Source organism: Lonchura striata, chromosome 1 (assembly GCF_050655825.1).
Source record: "Lonchura striata isolate lonStrDom1 chromosome 1, ASM5065582v1, whole genome shotgun sequence".
Lineage (NCBI taxonomy): Eukaryota > Metazoa > Chordata > Aves > Passeriformes > Estrildidae > Lonchura > Lonchura striata.
Genome location: NC_140703.1, coordinates 45017867 through 45044572, shown reverse-complemented (window position 1 = coordinate 45044572; position 26706 = coordinate 45017867). Strand labels below are relative to the sequence as shown.

General features: G+C 35.6%; 1 long non-coding RNA gene across 1 annotated transcript in view; it reads right to left on the bottom strand.

The window, feature by feature from the left end:
* Positions 1-1071: 1071 nt before the first annotated feature.
* The window catches only part of LOC116183737 (uncharacterized), a 65431-nt gene continuing 39796 nt past the window's right edge, over positions 1072-26706 (bottom strand). The window contains exon 3 of the long non-coding RNA XR_004148423.3: positions 1072-26706. This is a non-coding gene — a long non-coding RNA (uncharacterized LOC116183737).

Here is a 26706-nt window from a genome sequence, read left to right as displayed (position 1 = left end):
CAGTCACAGAATACCATTTTCTCTGAAAGGCAAAAATTCAGAGAATGACAATTAAATGTCTCCATGCAACAAAAGCCTATGTGCTAACACATACTGTTGATTTATGGAATATTTGGTAATAGGGATTTTGACTGAAAATGGGGAAAATATTTCTGAGAGGAGGAGAAATATTTAACTTTTAGAGTCAAGTGTGTGATATCAAACCATAGAGAACTTTTTCTTTGACAGTGCGCATTAACTGAGTATAATAGAATTCAGCTCAGACAGACAAAAAAAGAACTAGACATAAAGAGAGGTTAGATAACATAGATGGCCAAAATGTTTGGATATAGCAAACATAATCCTTTGTACAAGACAGGCTTTATAACAAGTCCTGTTCAGTATGAACTTACTGGAAAGATGAAAAGCAATGAGAAAATCGAATGTGTGTTGTCTGTGAATGCAGCTTTCAAAACTCTGAAGATTCAAAAAGGAATGAAGAATTCAGTTTGATAATGAAATGTGGAAAGAGAAAATTTGCTAGCAAAGAAGGTTAAAATTGAATCATTACATTTGAATTGCATTTTAGTAAGTAGGAATTAATGTCCAGAGAGATATAAAACTATGCAATCAGTGGTATAGTTGTGAAAACACAACTGCCCTCTGTTCTTCATGAGATGGACAATGTAACTTTGTTGCTATTGAAATGAGAGAAAATTATCTGGTTGAAAAATCCATGAGATTTTTTCTGTAATATATGTCAACAGCTTTTCTATATTATTAAATGTCTTCATTATTTTCTGACCTCAATACAGCTTGCACAAATGTGAAGCTTTATCCAAGCAAGTACTATGTAAAGAACATTTTTTTGTCATTAATATGATATTTGGATATTTGACTGAAAAAATGAATGAAGGAATAATCATTAAACATGTGTATATCACCAAAGAATGAAAGAAATGTCAAAATCCTAAGTCCAAGGCATATGAAGCAGTGAGTATTGTGCTAGTTAACTCAGAGCTCAGTAGATATTCAAGGGACACGCTTGCTGTCAGTGAAATGATTTGGCTGCTTCTTTCCTTGGCATTAATACACAGCCAAGGGAGGTTATCAGTCACCATAAAAGATGTGATTCAGAAGTTTTCCAAATTAACAGCAATGAGATGAAACACTTTATACTTATAACACTCTAAACAGCTAAGTTATAAACTAAAATTATTTCATATATTCAGGAAAACATTAAGAATATAATGTTAAAGTCAAGGATCAATGTTTCTTAAGAGTGATCAATCATCTCAGTTTCATTTAATGACCACATCACTATCAATCAGGAATTCACCATACAGGAACTCAGGTCATGCCATAAGATAATCAAAGACTGGAGTAATGAAACTGAAGGGAAAACAAGCTTACAAAAAAGTAGATGTGATAAGACACAACAATAGCTGAAAAGGTATGAAGCAAAAAAAGTCTACTCTTTTAGTGAAGAATGTAGGCATATTACAAGAGAAGTCATCATCTGTAATTAGACATATATTTAGCTAGGTTACCAGACACTTCCCATTATCTTTTGTCATTTGTGTTGAAACTTTAATCACTTGGGCTGGAATTTTCTACATCATGACAGTAGCTTTAGGCCATATAAATTTGTATCTTCCTTAAATGTCAGGTAATACCACTGGAGAGTTTCTTTAAATAAAAACAAGTGGGAGAAAAGAAGCAGTATTTCTCATAATGTTTTAAAAAATCAGAACTACTATTTTTAAGAACTGCTGCAGTTTTACAGCTTAAACTTGAAATTGTTATATTAGATGGAGTCTTCTTTGGTTGGGGATTACCAGCATAAGAAAGATTTAAGACTAAAAAAGCAAAAGTTCCTTCTGAGATATATGGGAATAAAGGTTTATTTAAATATTGCAAGGGGTTCCTGAAACTAGTTTCCTTCCAGCATGAATTGAATACCTGAAGGAATTTCTGCAGAAGTTTCTCCTCAGAGCCAAGGAGGGTAAAGCATGAAAGCGAATATGACCAGGTTTCATGTAGCATTCATAACTGTGAAATGTAAGACAAAACAACCATCTCTCTCAGTTCTTACATTAAAATGTTTTATCTTCAAGACTGAATAGAGGTTCCATTTGTCATGTCCAATAGTATGTGTTTGAAGAGTGAGGGGTAGAGATTAGAGAGGATGAAGTTTTCAGTAGCTTGTCTGGATAAAGTTTTAATTTTATATCTGAAATTAGTTTTGATTAGAATCATGGGATGTATTGGAGATTTTAGATTTAAATTAGCTGATGTACAAATTTTTTCACATTCTTTTCCTGATATATGGGACCTTACAAGATTTTAAGATTGTCTATTAATTTTCACAGAGAAGAGGAAACTTATACTGAAATAATAATAATCCCTTTCTGAATAGAGATGGTAAGTGAAACTTGGAAAGGATAATGAATAGCAGAGGTATTAATGTCACAGAAAAGTCATCCAAGTAGAATTAATGCAGGAACTCCATCTGTACCTGAGTTGGGAGTAAGCAGAATAAAGGAAGAATTCCAGCTCTGATGCTGTGAAGTGAGCATGACATGGGAACATGTGGTGAAAAGCTTTTTGACTTGAAAGTACCCCAGGAAGTACATTTTGCCTAGCATGCCCTCAAATATGTTGTAATTGCATATTTCAATTTCCCTCTTGTAACCTCTTTATTCCCCAACTCATAATCATTCCTGTCCAAACCTTTTCCTAAAATCTTTATAAATAAACCAGGACTTAGCTGTACTGAGCAGCCTAATACCATAGGGCAAAACTGATGAGGAAGAAAACAGAGATCTGAAGACAAAGTGTTGCAAGGAAACAGCAGATGAATATATAGAGGAAAATACTGTCATTCTGGAGATAACACAGCTTCAAATATGGGCTTGTAGAGCTCAGAGTCTTGAAAAGATGTTGACTGAAATATACTGAGCCATAGTCTGCAGAGAAAGAAATAAATGGATGCTTGAGGCACTAAGCACATGGAATTCAGGAAGGGAAAGACTTTGCTTTGTGTGGTCTCTTCTGAGGTTGCTTACAGATATTGCTCTGAATTCCAAGGGTTCAGTACACTTGTTTTTCTATTAAACTAAATGAATTGGTCAAGTAGCTGAAAATGAGGATCCCTGATATCTACTTTCAAAATCAAAACCTTTAGCATAGATGAAAATAGTAATTTTAGCATAGGCTTTGAGCAGTTTTGTTCTCTAATTATGAAATATGTTGATCCTACAATCTAAACTCATAGGTATTCTGTGAAGCTAAATTGGATAGTACCTTTGAAATACTTACATGGTGACAAAACCAAGAAGAAAATAGTTGTTTGTAATACAAATTCTGAAAAGCGCTTGAGATGAACACACATTGGGTTAAAAGAGCAAAGCAGCTATTGAGAAGATAGTAATGAAGAAGGAACTGCGAGAAAAACAAATGAAAAAGATCTGTGTCAGGTCTGTAGCAAAAATAAGCATAAAGAGGTGAATTAAGAAGACATATATTGTATATATTCTACATATAGTTAAATATATATTATATATATATTTTATATATAATTATAATACATTAACTATTCTATTCCATTGAATTTAAAGCACAAGTTAAGAACACAGAAGTCCTTCTTTTTTGTGTGTGGAATCAAATGCTTTTCTGGAAGTAAATTCCAAAATTGCATATATTAATAAAAATAGAACAAGAGAGAATCTGCTCACCCAGAAAAAAAGCCAGAACAGGTGGAGATGCCTGAAGGAAGCTGTAGTGGTGGGGACAAGCTGGAAGTGTCAGAAATAAAGGAGTGAAGCTGCACCTGGGAAGAAGAGGAAGTGGAAGGGTTTGGGGCTTTTTGGGGGGCTTTGGGGTGTAGGGTTTTTTTGTATTTATTTAGTTTTGGGGTGGGTTTTTTTTTGGTTGGTTGGTTTTTTGGTTGGTTGGTTAGTTGGTTGGTTGGGGGGTGGGTTTTTTTTTGTTTGTTCTTTTTGATCTCAGTATCATTCTCTGTTTGTAACTGGTGATATATTAATTTAATATTTTCCAAGCTGAGTCTGCTTTGCCTTTGGTCATAATTAGTGGGTGATGTCTGTGTTGTCATCTCAGCCCTAACTTTCTCCCCTTGCTCTGTTGAGGAGGGGGAGCAAGGGAGTGGTTTGGTGGGCACCTGACAGCCAGCAAAGGTCAACCCACCACAAGAGCTCTGAGCCTTTCCTCTCAAAGAAGGGATTGATTTTGCCTAATACAACTTTGGAAAGAGGTGGTGTGCATTACAGAAACAAAATATTTTATCTTGAAATGTCAAAAATGCTGAAACATCTGCTGTGTAGATATTGTATCTATTGAGATCAGAAACTCGGGTCTCCCATGGAACTGGAAAACTCTAGAAAATCAGCGTGTACAGGTTTTCTTTCTCTTGAAAGCAGGCAAATTACAAATGAATACATATAGTACTACTAAGTAAACTATTCAAAATAGCCATAGCTTAATGAAGAGGCAGGTTAGGAGCAAGACAATTACTTTTAAACACTATTCCACACCTGCTTGAATTTCTTCCTCTGTTGTTTGCCAGACACCAGTGAGTAGGTCTGCCCATTTTCTTGAAAATGAAAATTACTTTGTGAAAATTTAGAACCAAGTGTGAGATATGTTTACAATAAATGGAATAATTTAGCTGTCACATTTATAAAAGAATAGCAGAGTATGTAGATGCAGCATCACAGACACTACTTCAGCATTTTATTCAGACACAGGATTTTTACAGTTTGCAGAAACAGGAATAGAGCAAATTGATGTCAAAAATTTCCCAGAACCTTTAGAGGGATGGATTGATGTTGCTAGCATATTAAGGAAAACATCTCAGAATCAAGAAGCAGTCTCTCTGTATGGTGGATGAAATATTACAAAAGAAGGCTGCAAAATATCTCCATCTAAGGTGACCACCACCCATAATAATGTGTTACTAGCAATGAAAAAAGACAGAAGAATTTTTAAAGGTGAATAAATTAATGCTTTTCATTCTGATAGAAGCTTTTAGATGGAACACTTAACAGCTTGCTGATGAAGGGAATAGTACTTACAGGTGTATAGGGGCATACTGAGTCTATATTAGCTAAATTGGAGGATTTTTAACATTTCACAATGTTAAAAATTTTTCCAAGAGGGAGAGAAAATGTAGTTTGATGCATTGTGAAAGATATATTTAGTCTGAAGATTTGAGATGAATTTGCTGATTTTGAGTGGTGGTCATAGAAAATGATTTTTGGGAGTGCAAAGTAGTCATTCAGTCAGAAATAAGAATCAGAGATGTCTGAGAAGAAAAATTTTCCATTGCTGGCAAATTTTGTCACTGTTAGGTCTCTCTCACTTCTTCTAAATACTCTCTGCAAGATAAAAAATCCTGGTCTTTCAAAATATTTTCTTCCATGCGTTACATTTAACTCTTCTGAGTGAGGCTAGTGAAGTTTACCATTAAAAAAACTCCAGAATATTATTCTTTCCCAGGTTTTTTTGTATTGGTGGTGTTTTCATGTTGTTATTGTTGAGATTGTTTGGTTGGTTGGATTTGGGTTTGTTTGTTTGTTTGTTGTTTAGAGAGTTTGGATTTTTTTTCCTCTTTAAATGATATGGAAAGCCTGCAGAAAAGTGCTAATGGGTGTTGAGTATGTATTTCCTTTTCCAGGTGCAGGGACCAGAAAATACATCTATCCTGTCTTGAGAACTGTGTATTACAAAGTGTGTCCATTTCTATATATAATAATATTTTTTATAATAGAAGACTTTGAAAGTACTTGCATATGTTCTTATAAAACTCTGTGTTCTATTCAGTTTGCTGTTCTCATAAAACTGTATGTTCCATTCAGTTTCTGTTTAGGCTATCTTCAGCCTTTTCAATTTAATTTTTGTCTCCAGCTTGAACAAGAGAATGCTGGGAAAGAGTAAAGGATCTGTTGGTAGTTACAGTTCAGGACCTGTTGTCTCTCCTGATCAATGCAGGTGTTGGACAAGGAAACTCACAGAACCACAGAATGGGTCAGGTTGGATGGGACCACAGTGGGTCATCTGGTCCAACCTCATTGCTTAAGCAGGGCCATCCTAGACCACAAGGATGATCTAGGCTAAATTATCTGTGTCCAGATGATTATTGATTATCTCCAGTGAGGGAGATTCTATGACCTCTCTGGGCAATCTGTTCCAGTGCTCAGTCCCCCACAGAGTAAAAAAGCTCTTCCTCATGTTCAGATGGAATTTCTATGCATCAGTTTCTACCCATTCCCTCTTGTCCTAATTGCTTGGTACCACTGAGAAGAGCTTAGTCCATCCTCCCCACACCCATCCTTTGGATACTTGCATACATTGGTGAGGTCCCTTTTCGGTCATCTCTTCTTTAGGCTGAACAGGCCCAGCTCCCTCAGCCTGTCCTCTTAACCAAAATGTTCCAGTCCCTTCATCATCTTTGTAACCTCTCCTGGACCTGCTCCAGGAGCAACATGTCTCTCTTGTCCTGAGGAGCCCATCCCTGGACATAGCCCTCCAGATGTGCCTCACCAGGGCAGAGCAGAGGGACAGGTTCACCTCCCCTGACCTGCTGGCTCTGCTCTTCCTGATGCACCCCTTCTCAGCCTTCTCAGCCACAAGGACACTGCTGGCTCAGGGGCAGCTTGTTGTCCCCAAGGACCCCCAGGTCCCTCTCTGCAGAGCTGCTTTCCAGCAGGTCAGCCCCAGCCTGTGCTGGTGTCTGGGGTTATTCTTCTCCAGGTGCAGGACCCTGCATTTGCCTTTGTTGAATTGCGTTAGCTTGCCCTCTGCCCAACTCTCGAGCCTGCCCAGGTTAAATTTCATACACTGTCACACGCAGAAATTGCAGTGTTCAAACCTTAAGGGTAAGTCAAATCTCACTGTACCAACAGAAAATATTTTATGATAGAAAGATCACTGAAAGGTACATGCTTCTTCACAGGCTCCAGAAAGACTACCATGTTATAATATCATTTTACTAAATTTATTTCTTATTTGTCAAATAAGCCCAGTACTGGAAAACTTTAGCTCAAAGAAACTAAGCAACTAAGCAAAGTGATCAAAAGAGTCCAAACAAATCCTGCAGTTGCCTTCCTAGGGCCTTCTTGTTTACTTAGTTCACCACAGAAGTGGTTGTCTGCCATGTACGTTACATAGGTGAAAGTACTGACTGTGGTGCTCTAGGCTAAGTAAACACAAGCATAGAGCAGAATGTCACCAGCAGAAGAGATAGAATTCAACTCCCTTTTTATATTGAATCGAGTCTCAGGAAACAGCTGTTGAAAGAATGATTGAAAAATAAAAGGGACATGTCCTGGTGCAAAAGCGGGAGGAAATATTTTTCTTTTTCCTCTGCAAGAAGTAATAAAAGAGAATTCACAAATATCCCACTACAGCAAAGGGATAAAATCAAGATTTTTTAATATATTTCTTATATTTTTTAATAATAATTTCAAGATAGCAGACATGATAGAAGAATTTGGAGAGTATATTTGCCTTGACTGAAATCCAAATAGATCTTGCAATTCTTTTACCAGGGTAGTCTAAACTCTTCATCTTGGCCCTATTGGTCACTTTGGGGTGGTGCTTTCTGGCTCTTCTTAAGCTGCACAAATGTTCACTGCAGCAGAAGTTTGTTCAGTTATTGAGCTGGCCAATGAGACCCATCCTGCTATGAGCCCTGGCCCGAAAGTAGGACCTTTGGATAACTTTGAAATTTGTATAAATTATTTTTTAAGCAGAAACAGAAAAAAATGCTACCTATCACTAACTGGCATTGTGCCTTGGAAAGTCAAGTTTCAATCCTTCAATTCAAGTGACTAGAACAGCCACTACAGGCAAGACTTTTAGTTTTACTTGCTCTACAACTGGACTTCATATAGAAGCAGTATGCCATGCATCAGTAAGAAAAATATTTTCTTTATGACATACAAATCCTTTTTTGACTACATAGAAAACAACCTTAAATAAGAGAAACGTCTTTCCACAAGAGAAATGTAGAAGTTCTATTTTACTATATTTTCATGAAATAGAGGTGTTATTTTACTTGTTTATACTTAGACACCTCTGTTATTATTATTCAAGCTCTTTCTAAGCCAAGAATGGTAGCATCTGAGACAAACAAGAAATAGGTAAATCAAAATAAAAAAATGTATAAAAGGAAACTTCCATGCAACATTGTCTTAATTATTGTTTTGCTAACAGTAGAGACAATTTTACCACTCAGTTTAAAGGAATCAGGATTAGGAACAGCTTAAGAGTCCTTGAAAATCCCAGGTTATGGACACTATAACTGATTCCTACCCAGATCAAAAGATACATTTTTCCTTTAGGGAATATGCAGCAAATCAGGAAATAAACAGTCAAAAATATCCACTGAAGTCTGTAACATTCCTCAGAGATGGAATTTATGAGGAAAAAAAAAAAAAAGAAGTGTTATCTACACAAAGAATTACATTTTATTAGAGTGCACAAATGTATTCTGCTTGCTACAGGTTAAATTCTCGGCAAAATGCAGTGTATCAAAACCAGAAGTGCTGATTTGCAAGAGAAACATTTTTGTTGTTGTTGTTCTCATAGCACTCTTCCCTTCTTTTTAGCAGCTTATTTAGCTGGATATTGTATTTTGCTTTGTTTTTCCTTGCCTTTTTGATTCCCTGGATTGGAATAAAATAAAGTTACTCTGTGCTGCACTAGAATGCTGAGCTCCATAGACTGTTCCAGCAGTCTATCTTTGGCGCCCTATTTAAATAATAGTGCCATCAATTGCTCTAATTGTTTCATCCTGATGCATCCATTTTAGGTTTATCAGGTTAAGATTTTATCCCCCATTCATAAAATTCAATCTATTTCATTTAATTTGTTACACTAAGGGCTCAGTGCATTCTTAATGCACGTAAAATGCCTTAGTATTTTATGTCTGATGTATTCCCAGGGATTATTTAGTTCAGCGAATCACATTATTTTTCAGACTATTGCCATTGTGATTAGGCAGGTCATCACAGAGGTGGTTGGGGTGGATCCTTAGAGGCCAAGCTAAGAGTGGGTCAGTAGCTGGTGTGTAACACGTCCCATGATGTGCTGGCTGAGTTTCAAAAGCAGGTTATTGGTAACTGATTCCTCACAGAATGCAACAGAAACAGGACCTGTACAGGCAGAGCACCTCTGAAGATCATTGGAAACCAAATGTTATTGGGAGCCTGTCAAACCCAATGTAGATTTTGTAAAACAAATTTCCTCAAAACAGTGTTTTTCACACCTTTTCACATCAAGAACAACCCATCCATCCCCTCTGGAAGGATTAATTTCATTTTTGATAGAAGCCACAGCAAGTTGTAGTTATAACGAAGGACCTTCACCAGAAACATAAAATTATTATAACAGCTTTAAAAGCCATTTTTTTACTTTGGAAAAATATATGCTGTGGCATCTGATAGGGGATACATCAGAGGAATTTTTAGTAACATTTGTTCCATGAAGATAACAGTAGCACAGCACTTCCTAGTCTAATTGCATTTGTGATATATATATAAACCCAATGTATATTTATAGATCTTACACAATGGCATTCTGCCCTCCCTCTTGATGTTTTATCTTTAACCAATGAAGTCTTCTCTGCAGCAAAATTTCCCAGAAAAAAAATTAAATCTAGTTTTTCAGTTCTGAACTAAATAAAAGAAATCAACTTCCCCACCTGCTGTGGCTGGCTGAATAGAGAGAGAAAAGCAGTGTTAATTCAAAACAAAATCACACAGTGAAGATCCATTCACAGCTATTCTCATGTTCTGCTTGCTTTCCACCAGGAACTAAAAACATATATCTGAAGCAAATATTCTTTCTGAGGAGGTGCCTTTGTAAATGCAATTTTACTGGGAGCTCACCTGCCATTCAGTGAGCAAATATGTACTCTGATCTCCCATGAATCTTGCCTTCCACTATGGCTTCCAAAATATCTGGGGTGTGTGTCAACCCTGCATATTACTAAACCCTCTCTAGGGCATGTCAGATGAAATAAATAATCTGTTTGTAATGCCAGAAAGCTCTGCTTGCTAGCATAAAGCTGTGATTATCTCATATAAAGGAGTTGATTTTCCACACTTTTTTATCCATTTTCAAATAACTGCATTACCTCACATTTCCACGTGAAGCAAGAACTCATGGATACTGATTTATAAACACTGTGAGATTCAGAAAAAAGGTAAGACTACTGCTACCAACCCAAATGACAATATTTCTGATTTCTGTGAAGTCCAGTTCAATTATTTTAAGAATCAATGGCCCTATTAACACTAGAGAGAAAGTGCAGCAGGGCACTATGATAATTTTTAACTCTCTGTCTTATATGGATTAAGTGTGGCGAATCATAAGATAACTTTAACCTTTCACCTGACCCTCCAAAGCATTCTTCGGACTTCTTAGAAGTTAAATTCTTCTTACTTACATTTGAAATAAATTACTTTATTATCTCTTTTGTATATCTTTCAAACATCAGATTTGACCCTGAAAGTACAGAACTACAGATGTGTTGTTTTAATGGAGATAATGCCTATTAACCTCACAGTTTTATCCCCGAGGATTTAGTTCCTGCTTTTTTTAAAATCATGAAAAACTTTGATTATTGTCTGTAAAGATGAGATTTCATCTTGTGTCCAAGTTTTAAAGGTCAACAAAAAATCTTCTATATTTTTTTCATGAGTCTGTTTTAATGAAGCATCTACATAGCTATAAGCTTTCCCCACATTTCCAGAAAGTGTGGCAGAGGATAAACTGCCATAACCTCAGACTGTAGCTTGATGTTCTTTTTTAATGTGGACACATCCCCCATTTTAATGTGCACTTCTACTGAGACAGAAACTTCTCAGTTTTTTTGCATTTTAATGGCTAGATATATTTTTCCAGTGTTATACCTTAAGATCTTTCATATGTAGATATCTTACCCAAACACCTCAGATCTTCAGTCTTAGTCTCATAATGCTACAGTGGTGAACTAAAGAATTATACTCATTTCGATAGAAAGGGGAATAAGAACTACAAAATATAAGTATGTTTCACAAAATAATATCAAATGAACCTGTCACCCAGGAAGAGCAAGAGCTCAATTCTCCCTAATCTGTGATTTATCATCAGGATCACAGGAGGATCACTGAAACTGCAGGAAAATTTCTGCTCAAGATTACTAATCCTAAGGAATGTCTAAATAATGTGCTCACTTACAAGAAAACTTTACCATCAGATCCCTGGCAATAAAAAACATTTTCATGCATTTTCATCTCTCTTTTGTATTCGTGACTGCATTATCCCAAGCTGATCAGATCACACTTCATTCAAGACATCATAGCGCTCTGTGGTGGGAAAACATTTTGTGGGACTGACTCTTGAGACACCAGACTCCAGCCAGTGAAACACTGACAAAAGGAAAGGAGGACCCAAGTGGTTCTAAGTGCACTGCTACTCTCCTTACTGCAGGCTGTATCAGGATAATGCTGTTCCATGAAGGCAAAAGCAAAAAATTAAAAGATGGACCTCTGCCATTTCCCTTGTATTGCCTCTGGCTTTGCACAGCATGTGGATGAGAGTGATAATGCACATGACCCAAGATGAAGCAGCAAGATAGTGAAGGGAAACCATCAGCAGAAGAGACAAAGGAAGAAAAGTGGGTTGACACTCTACATTTTTGTCCTTCATTTTTATTTTCTTTTTAAGTGATAATGGTATCAGGCATAGTAATCTTTTTGAAAATATCTTGCTTTTGGTTATTTTGATGCGTATTCAGCACATGATGTCTGTGATTTTCTAAAAATCTGTATGTGAATGCTGATAAAGATTTAAATATTTCTGCTGAAAAAAAAAGGAAAAAATATTTTAAAATATATTCATAACCATAAAGGATTAGTTTATCCCTTAATCTGGCCTATCTAGGCCAGACCCAAAATTGTGACATCCCAAAGTAAATTGTTTGTACACCAGAGGCTCTAAATGCAGTGAAGTATTTTCTCATTCTTCACTTTTCTTTTCTGTCTTTTGTGGTATTCCTCATGTCTATGCCCTATTTCTTCCTACACACATAATTATATCCCATAGTTGTTTTACCATCCTACCTACATATACATCAATAATAATATGCATCAGTTTTAAGATCAAGAGAGTAACAGAATAGGAAAAAAAGAAATGCACTATTTAATCTATTGACTTAAGAGACTATGTTATCTTTTTCAAAAGACCCCTTTCTGGTCTGTTTTGGATATGGCACATTTAAAGGGTTAAAGGCCTCTACATACAAGCTGGGAAAGCAGAAATGTGTAGCTCCATGCTGGAAGGAGATAAGGGAGACTGTGAAATGCTAGACAAGAGAGAAAGAAATTTTAGCTGTGAGTAGGTCACTCTTCATACAGCAATGGCTATTATTAATTTTCTGCAGCTTACATTTCCCTCTCAGCACAGTATCTCTCCAGGTTACTGTTGTATTATAGTAAATTCTTAATGTTTGCTTTTCTATTAGGTCACAAAGTGCCAGATAGCTTTGCAGCTTTACAGCATGTCCAAATAATTCAGCATCTCACAGGAAAAAAAAAAAAAAAAAAAAAAGGTGTAGCAGCTATTAATATATGTGGCCCTCAAGGCTAACGTAGGAAAACTGAAGCCTTTATTATTTTTTTCATTAATTTATAAAATGTGGGTTTGCTGAAGTATGAGTGGAGGATGGTGTAAATTTTTAAACAGGGGCACTCTCAGCAGTTACACAGACTCCTGTAAATACAGCTCGTCTCAGAGGACTGTAGTATTTAAACAGTGTTCTCCATTGGAACAGAACAAAAGAATTTCCTATTAATTTATGGAGCTTAGTGGTGTTCAGTATCTGCTCACACCTTCCACAAGAAATCCAGAAGCAAGCCTAGCATCAGCCATCTGTCACACTGGGGATGACTGGATGGAGTTAGGCCTGAAATGAAAACATTATATCTAGGCAGTTTTGGCTTCTCCATCCAGCTCCATCCCCTCAGCCCCCACCTTCTGTCCACAAAGGAAAGAGTTTAGAAGTATTTTTATGTTTCTTAAGCTGAACAATACAGATTTAATTGAAACAAACTATCTGCATGCTGTTACAGGATGGAAATAAGCGTTTTTTAGTAGTACAGTGGGTACAGTAGTACATTAAGGGTTCAGAGTCCTGTTGACTGCATTGCTGAGCTCATTCCACTGCTCCTTTAGGTAGGGAGTGGGGAACAGCTTGGTCTGAAAATCTCTTGTGTGAGAATCACCTTGAAAATCCTCAGTGTTACACTTTTTAGCAAGTACAGACGTATGTGATACTAGCATTCTTCACATCTTACACAGAGCATGAATTTAGATTATGGACAATACATCTGAGTGCTCAGTTTATCCCTTGCACTCAGAGTCAGCGGAAAGGACTGTAAAATTCATGTAGAAAGACAAATTTCATTTGGCTACAAATTTGTTCTGTTGCAGAAATTCCTCATAACTTTGAATAGAAAAAGATATATGCTAAGAGCTGTGATAATATTCTACAGGAGAAAAAACAAATAAAGAGGAGGAGAATGAAGATGGAAGTAGGGCTGTGATGTGTGATAAGGACAGGGAAGGGAAAGGGCAAATCTAATAAATCTCAATAGTGAACAGCTGGTCAAATTTTTTTTTTTTTGCAATGGTGATGCTGCCTGCATGCTGTGAGAAATAAGACAGTAGAAATAGAATTCTATTCAACTAAATTCAAGATAAAATTCTATTTGGGATAATTTTTAAATACGAGACACTAAATCACAAATCTTGTGGTAAGGATTTGAGACATTAGTAAAATAACAAAGAGGGACAGGGGGAGTTGAAGGATGAATGAGAAAAACATTGTATGGGAAGTGAATACATGTAAGGGTTGTGAAATAGGTAGTGGACTGATTTGGACAACTAGAAGCTTTGAAGAAAAAAAAAGAGAAAAACATGAAATGGGATAATAAAAAACAGGTTTCAGAAAAAAAAGGAGATTAGGTTGTATTAAAATGATATGTTTCTGTCAGAAGATAATTGGGTTTTGTAACAGAAAGATCTTAAAAAATCTAATCAATCTGGATCATTACATAATTCACTTTTTAATAAAGCTCACAATTATTCCATATGGAGATTGGCTGGGAAAAATTGAGATAAATATAAAAGGCTTAATGTGAGTACAGCTAACAGGAAAAAAAGAAATGGGTAATGATGAACCAAAAAGTCTTCAGCTTAAGTGCTAAGAGTGGAAGTATATTAAAGAGTCATTTTAAAGATGTACATCCTTTGTTGTTGTGATTAATAAACTTCAAAAAGTTGAATTGTTTGAATAAGATGTGTTGAATATTTGAAAATGGCAGGTACTGTTAATATGGAGTAGTTAAAAGGATATTATTCAGAGATAATTGACATTAGGACTGATGGAACATAAATAGAATAGCATATAAAATTGTGAAGTACAAAGGACTTTAATTATTAAAGGCTAATAAACAAAGTAAAACAAATCCCTTGTAATAATCTTAGTGCTTATCAATGAGATGCCATGGGAAGGAAGTGGATCTGAGTGCATTCATCAATCACAGGATAATTTGTGTGCTGCCATTGTGAAGTGGTAGTGAAAAAAACTAGTGAAAGACTGGGATATGTCAGAGGAGACATTTCCAGTGGAGGAAGGGAGAATGTTAATGTGACTGTGGCAGGCTTGGATGAGACCTGATCTGGAATATTGTTCAATTCCTCATTCATAGTCAGGAGAAATGAATTTTAAAAAGTTCAAGAAACAGTCTGTTATGATTCTCAGGGGAAGGAAGAGTCTATTTCATGAAAGGACGCTGAAAGAGCTTAGAATTTTAGCAGAACAAAAGCAGAGAAGGGATAAGATTGCTGTCTTTAAATACATCAGAGTGGTAAAGCCGGAGACAGGAAGGAAGTGTTTAGGTTAAAGAATAGTATTGGCTCAGGAACAAGTGGGAACAAACTGTCCATGAATAAATTTAAACTGGAAAGGAAATGAGGGCAAAATGCTCTGGTGTTCAATAATGCAACTTTTGGAAATTGTTTATATTATATTATGTTTTTTACGTTTATTATTTTACAGCATAGCATAGCACAACACAGCATGATAAGATTGCCTTCTATAAGGCTGTCGTAGGAATTTTACTCCAGTTCTCTGTTTCTTATTTTGTGTGAATGTGTAAATGCCTGCAAGTATAAATATTTAATTTGCAGTAAAACTGGAGGTCATCTGGGATTATTTAAACAGAGATGCAAAAGGTAGGCCAACTGTGCATTTACACAATAGTTGGAGTCAGAGATTTTGATGAGAAGATACACTTACTACCCTGAAATAAGGTGCTTTAGAAAAAGTATATCTAAGCATTATACCTATAATATTTAGGTAAAGTTTTGGATTAAATTTTTCAAATTCTGTCCCTATGCTCAAACCAATTTTGTTGCCTTAGCCAAAGCACAGAAAGATAGATTAAAACTGATAACAAGTAAGGCTAGAAATATACCTTTGTGGTTACATAATTTGGTTTTCATTCTATAAAGAAAATGAAAACCTCTCTGTCTCTGACCAATTGGGGTTTGTGTTGTTTGTCTTGGTTTGTGGTTTTGTTTTTTTTTTTTTCCCTCCAAAGAATGAACTTTTTATGAATAAATGGATTTGAGTAGGAAGATGGTAAAGGAGTTTGTTATTCTATTCTAGAAATGATACAAACTACCTAGCATATAGTGTGGAAGAGTACATGGTCAGTTTGGGGGGATAAATACCTCGAAGAATTGTGTAATAATATTAAGCACTCTCAAAAGAATACTCAGAGTATGGAATTGAGATAAGATTATGAATTATAGGGGTCTTAATGTAGAAGTGGAAACCTTAGAAGATAGGGCACCAAAGTAAGTGACAAAGTAAAAACCTCTGCAAAGCCTGCAGAGGCTCAGGTTTTGTATATGCTGTTTGAAAAGGTTTGAGGAGAAGGTGAAGTGTTGAGGGAAGTTTTTCACATTTCCAGTAAAAAAACAGTGATCTTCACAGTGATCTGATATGTTCAGAGGTGGATCAGTTTTTGTGTTTTGTAATGTAACAGGAGTTGATTTTTTGAGAAAATGTCCCAAAAAGATTGCCTCATTTTGTCCTCCCATTAAAGAAAATAAATTTTTGTGATGCTTACCTGCTTTAACACAGTACTCTTCCTTGGACATGTGTGTTACACAGAAAGAGCATCCTCGGGAGGGTTCAGCATCAAACAGTTGCACAGTCTACCACCTGGTGAGCTGACCTGCTTTTTCTGAGTGCTGTTGCTGAGAAACACAGCAGAAATGCAGATCATTGTTTGTGTTCTTCTTTCTCTGCCCTTGAATTGGCTTTTGGTCTCTTCTTGTTTACTCATGTCTCCATTCCTCACTGTTTTTATATATTCAAACAGTATATTCATTTGCCTTTTCAAAATGATCATACCTCAGTTTAAAATTTTAAACAAGAGCAGTTTACTTTGCAACTAGTTTTTAATATAAACTTTTGCCATATATAATACCTAAGTCCTTGTTTGTATAAAGGGCAAATGAATTTACCATTTTCTGAGAGAGTGTTATTTTTCTGAGCATTTTCTTTAGCATTGTTTTATTGCTCTGAGGCTGCCAAAATTACTATCAGTAATGGATGGAAAATCCACAATTATGATTCTTAGAAAAAAAAAAATGTTTGGACAGGTCATGGTGTTCTATTTGTTTAAAGTGATATTGGCCGATTCACCATTTACTGCAAAATTTTTTTCATGGATATGAGTAAAGACACTTTTTATGTGCATTCACTGGCAACCAGACAAGATCATCTTAAAGAGCTTCTTAACCAAGCCTTAATTTTACCTTTTCTGTAACTTGAATTTGTAAATGTATGTCAATGAGAAGGATGGAAAATGGCCATTTCAATATGGCTACCCCCAGGATTTTCACGTGAACCACAGCCTGCCTGTGGTTTGTGCTATCATCATCATTTTCTTGAGCGTCAGAATAGAATCCTAGCAGTGTCATTTTGCAAGTTTCTTTAATAATTTCATGTTAAAAGTGTAGAATCAATGACATTGGTCTTGCATTCCTTTCTTCCTCAGAAAACTCATAAATGAAAAGTGAAATAATCCTCAAACTACAACTTGAATTTGAATCAGTGTGGTAGTTTTCTTATAAGAGTTTGGCAATAGTTTATACTAAAAATAGGAAAGTCATGACCTTCAATGAGATGGCAAATGAGAAATTTCCAACAACTGCCCTTTCAGTACTGAATTGGCTAAATATTTCACTACTGCTGAGCTACAAAGCTGATCTGCTATGATGAGATGTACCATAGGGACCAAGTGCAGGTGCCACTTGTCAAATTATTTTGACACTGAAATAAGGTGGTTTGTTTTCAGAATTGCAAGTTTCTCTCTGCTATCATTTCTTTATGATCAAAGAAATCTTCCAGGAATGGGTGGCAGAACCAGTGATAGTTCTCAACACTAGTTTCATTTGAATCTCTGAATGGAGAGGTAAGGACCTGTTCTATACAGGAAGTATGTCTGGGTTACCTACTCTCTGTGGCATCTAATTTGCATGGAGGAAAGAAACTCCCCATGTCTCATTGCCTCCTCTGATTCTAAAAAGAACAGGATGTCCCAATTCATTCTTACCCAGGATTGTATTATCTTGACTTAGAAAGATATGAACAGAGTGGGAGAAATTGTCATGGCATAGCTGACTTCAATGTGAAAATAACTCAAGAAATTGTACTGAAGCAATGTATATATGGCCCATATATTTAGATAAGTGTCTCTTCATAACAGTTTTAATTTATTCTCTGAAATTTCCAAACCATCATAATATAAAGTAAAAAAAAAGTAATTTTCAAGCTGGATAAGTTTTTCTTTAATTTATTTAATCACAGAAATTTTTCCGTATTTTCTTTTTCTTTTCTGAATTATTTCTTACACACAATAGTTAATATGCATTTGTACAATACATTAGGGGCCCCGTTACCTTGACAAAATTCATTGGTTTTAAATTAACCTGAATGTAGACGGCAGAATTCCATGTGGGAAAATTAATATAATGTTAATGTCTCTGGAAGTTGTAAAACACTCGTAAACCCCAAAAAAATCATATGGAACATACCTTTTATTTCTAGAGGGTTTGTTTTCCCTTCTAGTTTATTAAGCAGAACTCCCATTTCTTTACAGGTTTATAGGCCTGCTTCTGGACTTTGCCACTGGGCTGCCTGAAGAAGTTATAGGACAATGCTTGCTCTTTTTGACATTGATTTTTAAGAAAAACTTATTTGTGTAGAGAAATAGGCAGTTGTATTCTTTAAACAATAATGTGACCATTTTGTAGGAAGCCACATAAACTTCTTTATGTTCAATTTCTACTGTAATTCTTTCACCAAAATATTGCCTTAGGTGGGATTCATTTAATCTGCTTCTAGATTTCTACAGATTAGATGTTTAGGATGCATCTGAACTACGCAACCTTTGCTCCCTTCAAGTACTGGAGAGAAACAGGTACTTTAAGGGCTGTTCATGTGACCTAATTTAGTTGTTTGTTTTTGGATGAGATGAATCAGAATGCACATTTCATCAGGCTGAGTCACCACTGTTTCAAGTATGATGTACTGTTCACAGCTCTCCTGTGTGACTCCTGGGAGTCCATAGGTGTTTGCTTTCCCTGGGATAGTGCTGGTCACCACATTGTCCCTTCAGTGCTGGGGATAAGCTCCATGTACTCCAGAGACAGCTGTGCCATTGGGAACAGCATGTTACAGAATGGGGAACATTGCTCTGTTCTTGGTAGTCCTGAACCTCTACCTTTAGCATAAAAAGCAGGCAAACTTGCCAAGGAGGTAAAAAATACCATTGATGCTGAGTTGAAACTTGTAATAAATAAATAAAATCACTTTTTCCAACTTTTGGACTCACCTATGTAGTTTGTTATTTTAAGTGCAGTTGTATGACTCCCATGACTTCCAAAAATTTAATTTAGGGATTAAGATAATTAATCTGCTTCATTTAATTTATGCCATCATTGTATTCCATCTAGTGTTCCTGGGTGTTTCATAAATGCTCTCAGCAAAGATAGTACAAATATGGTATGTCAGCATCCTTTGAAAGGGCATACAAGTGAAACTGGTGAACTGACATAACACTTCTCAGGTAAAATAAGGAGAAGAATTCTTTCCCCACCTCCTCCATCCATCCCTGATCTATTTATTTACTCAGTCCTTGGCATACCTGGGTAGCCTTGATCATATTTTTTCTGTGAGAAAATGCAGATCACCAATAAAAGGGAAATGTCTGCCTAGTTTCCTTTTTCTGCTGGGATAGGGGATGGAATTTGCACACTGAGGGGCAGCATGAGCACCAGAGCTGGCTCAGAGCAGTGTTCAGAAGCAGCAAGCTATTAGGCTGGTTAAATCTGTCTTGTCGGAATACATCCTGCACCACACCAAGCTCCACATGGTAAAACACTCTTCTATACTGTGAAAAAGCCAAGTTAAACCCTCTCTATTTCTTTACCTCAATCAATCTTTGCTTCTGTGATGCTGGCAAAGAACTCTGTATGATCTGACTGAGCCTCTGACTTTGTCTTCACAATCCACTTGTGATGCTGCAAAGCAAGAAGTAACTCTGCCATTGCTTACAATATGGATTGGTTATTCTGATGCTTTTAGTTTTTTATGTGTGTTATATTTGGGCCAAAATTTTAAAATGCAGCATAAATTTTGGGGTCTGAAGTTGGCATAAGTCTGGCATTCAGAAATCAAGAGTGTTTTTTTTTTAAAGTATTAACAGAAACATACATCTCCTATACCTACACTGGGTGGAGGAAGAAGGGAAAAAAAACTAATGAGGGTGGGGGAAGGATGACTGCATTTCATTTGTATGCAAGTGAGCTTGAAGTCACAGAGACCTGCAGGAGACCACCATTGCTGAAAATTTGATCTTGGGCTTATCAAAGTAGTTTACTAAAAACAAGATCACAGAAAGCACTTTTATAAACTATTTTCATGCTCAATGAAATCTACAGCAATAAATTAACTGTTGCAAGAAATGTGTGAAAAAACCGCGACATATTGTGCTTGGAAAGAGGGACTTGCTCCAACTCGCTGTCAGAAGAGATAGCAGACATGCAAACAATTTCTCAATGTGTATCAGAAAGGGTCACAAAGATTAGGGAAAAATTTGAATCTGACAAGTTAATTTGCAGTCTTGAAACTCTACTAAACACAAATTAGTAATAGTGATTACTGCTATGAAACTAGTTTGCAGGCTGCCAAAGTTGCTGACTGTTAATGACCGTGTCTAATCTAATGGACATATTTACTCTGTTACTGAGATTTACCAGTTTGAGTACTGTGTCAACTCAGAAAATCTCTCACAGAGCTGTGAGATGGCCAAAAAAGCAATTCAGAGAATGAAAAATCTGCTAAATGAACAGTCATGGTCAATACACAATATTGCGACAGTGTAGAAATGTATAATTATATGGATAGTCTTTCCCAGAATAGATGATTTATTTTTGCAAGTAAATTTGATAATGGAGTTGATATCTTACCTTACTGAGAAGAGTAACAGAACAGTTACAGCTGGTATTTCAATAGTTACTATTAAAAAGAAGGCTTCTACACCTGAAAGAAGATGCTAGCTGTCTTGAATTTTAGAGCTGTGTTGGAGACAGAGAACTTGACATGTTCTTTTCCTGTTTCATTGCTTTCATTCCATGCCATCCAAGAGGTAGTGCTGAATAAGGATTTAAAACGTTAACAGTTGTATTGTATTTTCAAACTCTGAAATGTACAGAATTTAGAAAAGTTAATAAAAATATTTTCTTTTCCTTTGAAAATTTCTCTAAAAATGAGAAAACTAGAGTTGATAGTGGTCTGGTTTTCTGGATGAAAGATTCTGAAAGATAGAAAAATTAGAAGTTTTGCTTTCCCTTTTTTTTTTTTTTACAGAGAAGTTTAATGAAGTCCTAGCAAATATAACTGTAATGTCATAAGGTGTGCAACAGTAACAAATGTTACAAAGTATATAACCAGCCACTTCAAAGTTCAAGGTTATGGGAAGCATATCAAACTGATCACACCCTTAAAACTGTCCTGAATTGTGCAAGTTTCTTTATATCATTTTTGGAAAGTGAAGTCATTTTAAACTTAGAGAGTATGAAAGATGCTGAGTTTGCAGCTTTTATTTTACAGTTATGTTTAAAAATTTAAGCCTAAAATGTCCTTCTCTCATGCAAATAACACGAGATCTTACTCTAGTGATGGGATCTTACCCCAACACTCTTCCCAGTTTCTTGCATCTGAAGGAGACATCCAATTGTGCATATATATACATCTATAGAACAATAAGATATTAAAGTACTCCTCAGCTGTAACCAAAATTGTATCAAAAGTATAAACATTCCAAAATAACTCTAGGATCCTTATAATTAGGGTTATTTATCATAGTTGTTTTCAAATTGGTCATGGACTACATTTACTGTTTTAAACCAAAAAGAAGTGCATCATGAGGAGCATTTCTGCCCCAGCAGCCCTTGGATAAAGATTGGAACAGAGAGATGTTACAGCTCACGGTGCCTCTGCTTGCCAACTAGCTTAGTTCAGACCTTCCCATGTCTTCAAGGGCTTCCATTCATTTGAGAGATATGCTTTTTCTACTGTTTTGCTTAATTGAAACTTCCCTGAAATTTGGAAGTATTTGAAACTTCCCCAGCTTTGGGGCTCAGAGACCCACCAGCAGCTCTGCCACATTTTTATATTCCTAGCTGAAGTGCCTAAGTTGCTAGACTCTTTGCACCTCTCCTGTGTGCTTATTTACTTTCAGGCAAGTAGCCTGAAAGGAGAAGTATCTAGAGGTCTAAAATAGGTCAGATGAACCTCTCCTTAACATATGTATACATTTTACCTTTTCCTCCTTTTTCTTTATTCATCTTGGAGTGACTCACTCCAACATCTGACTTGTGGGTAAGTAAAAATAGGAGAGACAAATCTCATCTTTTCCTTAAAAATCATTCTTGGATTGCAGGTTACTTCAGTATAAGATAATGACAAAGAACTAGTGGGGTGGTTCACGTGGTTTGATTTGATTCAAGGCAAGCTAACATCTGACACCACACAGTGCAAATGCTCTTTTATTACCTTTGCCATTTTTCGGTGGCAATTTCTCATTTTTTAAAAGTGAATAATAGAATAGCTTTAATTCCTAAATTTCACTTAGACCTTCAAATTAAATTAATTAAATTAAAAAGAAAAGACAGTGCAACCCTTCATATTTAAAAGGTAGTGATGACAAAAATCTTAGCTTTAGAAAAAAAATTGATTCATAAAGGTATGTGCAATCCTTCTTTGCATAACACATTTGGGTTGCAGACATTAAAGGCGTCTCTTCTTTCAGACATTTTTTGTAACATTTACATTTTATACATCTTAATCTCATTATATTATCTACTCAAAATAATTAAAAGGTTCTGGATGAGTGTAGAACAAATTATTACTCTTTCAAGGTCTGAGTAAGCGATGGATCATATAGGACACCTATGGTGCAACCATTTAAAATATGTCAACATGGAAGAAATTTGTTAGGAATATGCTTTTCTGGTATAAGGAGAAAAAAATTATTTTTCTAGGAAGAAAAACAGTATCAGCATTTGAAATCAAATAATAACTGCCAAATCAGCACATGTCAAAAGATAAATTAGAATCAAAGAAATTCTATGAACTTCTTTAGAATTCATGACTTAAAATCCACATTGATTTAAAGTTGTGTATGGATTCTCTTTTCCTTCTTCAGTGTGTTTTGACAGGTACTTTGTCCTCTTGTATTTGCCAACTGATTTTTTAAAAATATGAATTTCAGTTTTTTTGTGTTCCTTCACTATTTTCTGCTCTATTAAGAGCATATATTTGATATTTTCAGCATGCAATTGTTTGGAAACTGAAGTTAGTGACAGAATTTTATGCAATTTCAGTAAGACCTATGTGCACATCACATTGTATAAGTTTGGAACCTAAGATTTCTATTATTTATAAAATTGATATATCTGCTCCTTCAGTAGAATATGTATGACAAAAGATCTAGACAGATATTTTTAGGATCTTATTTTGTAAACATTTCTACATTACTTTTTTTTTTTTTTTCATTTTTCTATATATAATAAAGAACTTGAAACTTCTATAAGAAACAAAGAGGAGAACAGTCTTGAACCAGATTATGGAAACCAATGTTCTCAGGCCTAAAATAAATCTTTTATATAAAGTCTTCAGCAACCAGCTTTGATGCTGAATGCATGTGCAACAATCAACACCTGCTCCTGTATCACTTCAAGAGGCTGTATTTATCTCTGTTTCCAAAACAGTTACTCCTGATGATTCCTCATATCTTTTTTCTCTATTTTCCTTATTGACATGTGAAATGCATGAAAAACAGCAAAGCAGCTTCATTGATTGTGAGTGGAAGGAAGCCTACATGGTAAGATCTTGGGCTATATAAACCAAGTAAATGACCATTTCTCTGAAGAGTCAGAATTTGTCTGGTCAGTCAAGCTGCACAGTTGAACTACGCACCAGCCAGCCAAAGTACATCCTCGTAGTACCGTAAATATGAAGCTTATCATGTTATTATAATCTCTAAAATGATCTTAACCTCAGCTTCTTCCTACCTTTTGCTATATTTAAAGCTGCATGCAACCTTCCTTATTTACACACTCTACTTGCCAGCCAAGCATATTAAAAAAAAATTGATATATCCCTTTTTGGGAAAGGCTTGCTGCCACTCTCACAGATGAATGCATTTGTACAGAGAGGGAGAAGACAGGATGTGAGGGGAATTCACAACACCTGGTTCTAAGCCTTCCTTTCCCACTGTGCATTTCCCTGCCAGGAGCAGGATCAATATTATCGTATATTTACACAACAGTGCATCAAGGTCCTTGGAAAAGCTGTGTTTTGCATGATTAAATAACTGCAAAGTGAAATTCTCTTAGAAATATTTTTCATCGAGCTGGGATTAAAACAGTCATAGTAAGAGGTCAAATAATTTCAAAGCTTTTTGTATTAGACAACATGAAATACACAATGATAACTTCATTATTCCCTCCCTCTAGTTGTACACCTGACAGGCCAAAACCAGGATATGACAATCTTAGAACAGATGATAGTAGAGATCTTAAATCTATGTATTCCAAAGAGTAAAAACTCACTAGGTATTGTCTATAAAACCAATTTGTACTCCAACTGGGAAAGCTCTGTCTGCTGTCATTGTCAAGCCCTGTGGATCCAAAGATAGAAATAGATCCTAGAAATAGAGGGGTAAAATCTTCTGAAGATGTGAATTGCTTACCTAGGTAGAAAGCATAAAAACTATTTGATGCCATGAAGAGATTTGTTTGTTTATTCTCTGGATTTATTACATGAAAAGAATTCTTTAGGTTCCCTGAAGAGACTGCAGGGGAAAGTGGTGAGAGCTGAGGGATAACTATTTTCTAAGGAGCTGAACTGAGGTGGTTCCAGAAGGAGGGCAGGCTGACTGATTTACTGAGCTTGCTGGCGGTTGAAATGCATCAGTTTAAGTGTTTTTCTCAATCAACTATGGCACAATGAGAGGTAAATTAGGGAGCTGGTGAGCTACAGAGAGAAGGAGAGATTTAGTGAGAGAGCAGGTAAAAAGAGGCCAGAGAGGGAGAATTTATTTCCATAATGAGAATATATTTTTCTGGAATAGACTTTGTTTTTACAGAGAAAAACATCTACTCATCCAGACAGAACAGAGCTGTGATTGAATCTACTTGCTCCTCTGGCTAATACTGTGTATTTCTGAAAAAAATTGCTTTGATGTCAGACTTAATTGTCTTGGTGGAAGGAGCTAAAAAACCCCTGCAAAGAAAAACACTCTTGCATGGCTTTAAAAACTGGAAATTTTACATGGATATTATTATTACCTTTGAATCACTAAATGCCTCCTGTAGTTCAGTGGGTATTATTTCCTTCAATGGCAGATGTGTGATGATGAGTCAAAAAATGCAAAGTTAGTTCTAGGAATGGAAAACTTTGGAAAGTGCTAACTGTATGCAATTATTTCTTCTCTTTAGTGTTTCTTTGCATTTCTCTGACAATATAACCTGTGGGGGTACAGGAATTCTTTACTGGTGTCATTTTTTGGTGTCCATATCGCAATGCCAGCATTTCCACAGAGCTCTGAAATGATTTTGCACAAGGTCAAAACTTAGGTTTTTAGGTTGTGTTGTACATTCCTTCTATAATGAAATATGCATAGATAAACTGTTTTTTAGGTTCAAATGAGCTGCTGTTTAAAACATTAAACACAGAAATTGTGATGGAGCTTATACCACCTCGTAATTTTTGTTGACGTTTAACCTAAATTACAGTGACTGCTGCTTAGTCCTGGTGGATACTAAACTGCAGCTGTTTTTTTAAATATTATTGTGTGAACCCTACAGAGCTGGTTCTAATTTTTTTGCCTTCCTTTCCAAAAATTAGCTCCTTTGTTACAAAAAAAAAAAAAAAAGAATTGCTATTGTTCACATAGCAGTTAGTTAAGAAGGATACATGAAACTATTCAGGTTTTAATTTCTTTTGTTATGAAATACTTCTGCAATAGAATATGCTGTCATTATTTTTAATTGACAGGTATAGTGTGCAGGTTTATGTATTTCATGTACTTGTAGTTTTTCAACCAAATATAATTATATTTGTCTCTTTATTTTCAAATCACCCACTTTTCCCACTGGCATATAAATCTTTGAGTGTATGTCAGGATTTTTTCTGTCAAAGATATATTGCCTATTTCCTTAGATAAATCATTATTTTCATTCTTTTTTTCATTTCATTCCCAGATTGCTCAAATCCCTCCTGTTATCAAAATGCCATAGAATGGCACACCAACATTTCAATTAAAAATTTGATGAGCTTGTGGAAAAACTGCCTTTGATTTTAGTGGACTTTGAATTTCTATGACAAAAATATCCAGACCTAGAAAGATATTAATTTTTTCAGTTTGGTTGTCAAAAACAAATTACATGAAAATTCTTCATTTTTCATTTTTATAGAATACTCCCTTGTTTTGACACATTTAATTTCTTCCCAACCATTGATTCCAAAACTATCAGCAAGCAACTTGGCTTAACATAAGGAATTAGTATTTGATACAGTATGCTCTAGAAACTTTCAGCATCCAACAACAATATTCAAATTGCACTTAAGTTATGCATTAGAAAGATGATATTCTGGACATATTGTAAAGCTTTAACTCAGGTTCTTATGATGAAATATGAGTCTGGATTCCTATATCTAGCTCTTATGCTTGGCTTTTTTAGGCCTGCATTACAAAAACAGCTAACTAAGATGGACCAAGGATAATAATTACTGTAGGAAGAGAGGGTTTTTTTTAAAGTTTTTTTTTTGTTTTAACTCCTTTTTAAAAAACTGATTTCAGAAATTCTAAGAACTGAAATACTATTTTTGATGACATATTCCCTTTTTTTCATTTTCTTTTCAGTCAGAAAATAGTTGAAAATATGGAGATCAAATGTTTCTACTTTCAACTTCACAGCTATTTGGAAAATTTTATTCCAATTTGCAAACTTTTGTAACCTTGAGCTGCTCCTTGCTCACTCCCCTCTTCATAGTAGGATGGTGAGAAGAAT